Genomic DNA, 3,958 nt, shown 5'->3' on the forward strand with positions numbered 1-3,958 from the left:
ACTGATCTCATATCTGTAACAATTTAAATGAATGAGCACAACATTGCAAGCAATATATCTACCTCAAAGGATAGATACACTATTTGATAGTGAAGCTCGATTAAATAAACTAATGAATTTAAGACATCCGTTTTTGTCTGCGAAAAGCCATTTTTTATGTTGACCGATAAGTTCCTCTATCTAAAATGAAGAATTAGACAAGGTTTATATTACACCAGGTTCATAAATTTTTCTATAAGGGCAAGCCCCTATAGTTAATTTCATCTTAGATAATGGAAGTCATCTAAGAAAACTCTCAATTTAGATAAGGAAATATTGTTTTCAATGAATTCAAAAGGATATGACTTTTTAAAGATCGGACAAAGAGGTGTCAAATAGAAATGACTCAAATTTGGAACTTTGATTTTAAGATTCCAAAGGGAGATAAACTAGGGGTTAGCATGGATTCCAAGGAGAACCTCAGAGACTTCCCAAACTATCATATGGTTTGGCTTCAATTTCGGAGATATATTATTAAATGTTTCATCTTGTCAATTACTATTATTTAGGTCTTACATTTACATGACACAAGCATATAAATACATTGGAAGATGGGAGGATTTATGTCGTAACGAACGACAATCTTGAAATCCTAAAACGAGTTAAGGCTTAAATTGCACAACGTTATTGCGCAAAACCCAAAAGAGAGAGTGAGGACTTTTACTGCACTAGGCAAACAACCTTGAAGTCCTATGGCTTGTTATTTAATTCTATGGAAAGATGTGCTGTTGTAGATCCTCATGTTGTTGTAGATTGTTTCCGATTGCTGTCGACAAAGTTACCTCCAAGCTTCTCAATGAAGTAACAGTTCTAGATTCTATGGTTCAAAGTTTTTAACAGGTGTTTTAAGGCTATCTAAACATTATGGGAGGGTTAAAGTTGATTAGAGTGACACCGGTTATGATCCCACAATTCCCTTATTCTAATACCATTATTTTCTTTTGAACATACTTAGTTTAATGAGTTATTAAGCTCATTTAAACAGAGGTGATCTTGTTAGCAACTGTGGGTTTCCTCGTCTGAGGGACCCCTGTATATTCCAAAGAGTGTTTTATGTTTAATTGCATTTAAAATGATTTATGGTTACCTTTGAAACTATTTAATTTAATTTTGGAAAGTGTTGATTAATTTTTTGAAATTGGTTTTGTTTTGCAGGTGAAGTAAGATCTTCAACCAACCATATATAATATTTTAAAGCAAGAGTAAATTGCAGTAAATTAAATGACAAAAAAAACTGTAAAGGCGTACCTATCATCTTCCCGTTACTCTCTTTGAAAAACTAGCTTTTTCAATATCTATATGATTTTGCAGGAACATAAAACAAGAAGAGCAGTTGATGGTGAAGTTACCAAACCCCAAGTCATGACTTGACGGTCCTTAAAGGTCTTAGTAGATGATTTTTTTAGCAAAGAATAATAAGTCCAATTGTCCTTTAAATTATCTAAAAGGTTATAAAAGTTTTTGGGGAGCAATCCTTAACAACCTTTAAATCCCTTCAAGATATTTGAGTTCATTTGTACCTATTATGTTGTTCGATGATCATCCCAAATTTTAAATTTAGTTTCGAATAAATTAAATGAATTAATACACCCTATGCTGAGTGAACCTGATATTTTAATTATCTCATGCGAAAGTAAAGAATTGATCAGTTGATGTTTCATTTAATAGTTATGTGAATAAGTGCCTTTAGAACAAGCATAAGCTATTAAGGATCTCATGCCCACAGGTAAAGCTGGGCCCGTAGCGTTTTCAAAAATTTTTATAATTAATTATGTTTTCTTTTCTAATCCTCATTAGACAAATTCAAATTGAGTCTAGTTTTGAGCCTAGTGCACTACTAAGCCCTTAGGGTCTAATATTTAAAGTGAACCTACAATGATTAAATATTAAATTAGGTGAAATTCAATTCTTTATTAAGATCATGCCTTATTATCCAATCACCAATAAGGGGGTTTTAGATTAGAGAATTGATCCCGTTTGAATATAGCTGTGTAAAATTTATAAAGTTGACTTCCGCTTTTCAACGGTGCCAAAAATTTAATGTTGTATTTTATGAATAATAATGTTAAGCACTTAATGTTCGGATTCTACGCAAGTATATGTATATGTATTATTATTAAGTAATAGAAGAATTTATATTTAAGTCCCAAATATTGATCCCACGAGTAAGGTTTAAATTATATCAAAACTAAATTATTAACTACAAGTAGAATTTCATTGTAGATTTTAAATTAGTAACTAGTAAATTATGTTTATATGATGAAATTTTCTAATATGGAAAAGCATCTGTCTCGCTACAATGAGTTTTTAGTAAAATGAAATGAAATAATTGCTTTAAATTTGTATTGCACAAAAAATGAGCAATTTTAATTCTCTGCTCTGATTCAGTGTTATAGAAATTTATTGACTAATCTTAGGTTTAGTCCCTAAATCTATGGCTAGGCTATGAGGATACTGGCTCCTACTTTAGAGCTCTCACTTGCCTTCCCCTGAAGGCTAACTCTCGCTTTAGTTTTTAAACACTAAGATTGAATTAGGGATTTTTAGTCTATCCCCTCTTTTATCTAATCATTACATCATCATAAGCAGCATCATATTCAAACTTTTATCGTATCAAATCATCATTGTGTTCATTCCTGGACTCCATATTTTTCATTCTACTTTCCATTCTCAAGATATCTCTCTGTTGGATCATCATCTACTCCAAAAGTTCTTGGTTAGTAGGAGTATTAGAAGTAGTACATGAAGTAGAAGGAATATCCCTGGCCCTACTTTCAGATCTCCATCCAACATGAAATTCATAAGTCTTTATATTGGCAGACCCAATAGGTTTTAGAGGTTCAATCCTCTCCTCATCCACACAAAAATCAACTCCTACCTACTCCCATAGTGAGAAAATTAGGACAGCGTGTGGTAAACCACTAGTAGTCTATCCTAAAGCAATAAATCAAGTGTTTCTAAAAATGATAGAGCCAACATCTATTATTCTCATCTGCTGGATACAGAAGTTCAAGATGACTCTATCCTTTCTAACATCACTATGATGATTTGTTAGTATCATTTTTCCCGAAATAAAGTTGTGTCAGGCCTTAGATACTACATTTAACATAGAAAGAGGAAAGTTTACCCTAACACCGTTCTTCACTTTCTAAGCTCCTCTTCCATCATTAAGAAAAGAAATAACTTCATCTAAGGCCTCATTTGTAGCAGAAAATGATTTGTACCGGTAGCTATACACATCTTCTAACTGATAAAATTCATTAATTTTCTTTGGAATAAACTCCACCATTTTCCCACGAACAAACACGTAGTCTTCAGAAGTCTCCTTAAAATTTGCATCGAACTCCATCACTACACCAATAATAGCCTCGACAGTAAAGTAACAAAAATTCTCCCACTGTCAAGCATTAACCTCAATCCGGAATCACTTTTTTAGTCGTAAGTTGACTATTGAAGCAAATGTTGGCCTTGTAATTGACAAAATTTTGATCATCAAAATCTACTTTTCTCTTTTCTTTGCTCATTCTTGGTGCCATGACAAATCTAAAAAAAATGATAAAATCTAAATAAATTCCCAAAAATTTTGAAAATCACAGTGTGGAACGTTTTAAACTTAAATCTACTAAGTAAGAGTTCTTTACCAAAGGATTTTCTCAAAATCTTCCAAATAATTTTGAAATTTTGGATTTCGGCAATGTAAGATAAATCATTGGTGAAAATAAAAAAATTTGAGTTTAAAGTGTAGCTCTTACCCAGAGAAGATGAAATTTGTACTTCATTTTCCTTAAAATCGCCTCAAATCTGAGCAATAATAAGCCTTAGGTGAAAAAACAGGAGGCTGATGGTGACTAAAAGGTAAAAATGACATTTTGCTGTGCAAATTGTAGATTTTTAAGGTGTTTGGGTGGTTTTCGAGTCG

This window comes from Phalaenopsis equestris, unplaced genomic scaffold (genome assembly GCF_001263595.1).
Source record: "Phalaenopsis equestris unplaced genomic scaffold, ASM126359v1 Scaffold212989, whole genome shotgun sequence".
NCBI classification, from domain to species: Eukaryota; Viridiplantae; Streptophyta; class Magnoliopsida; order Asparagales; family Orchidaceae; genus Phalaenopsis; species Phalaenopsis equestris.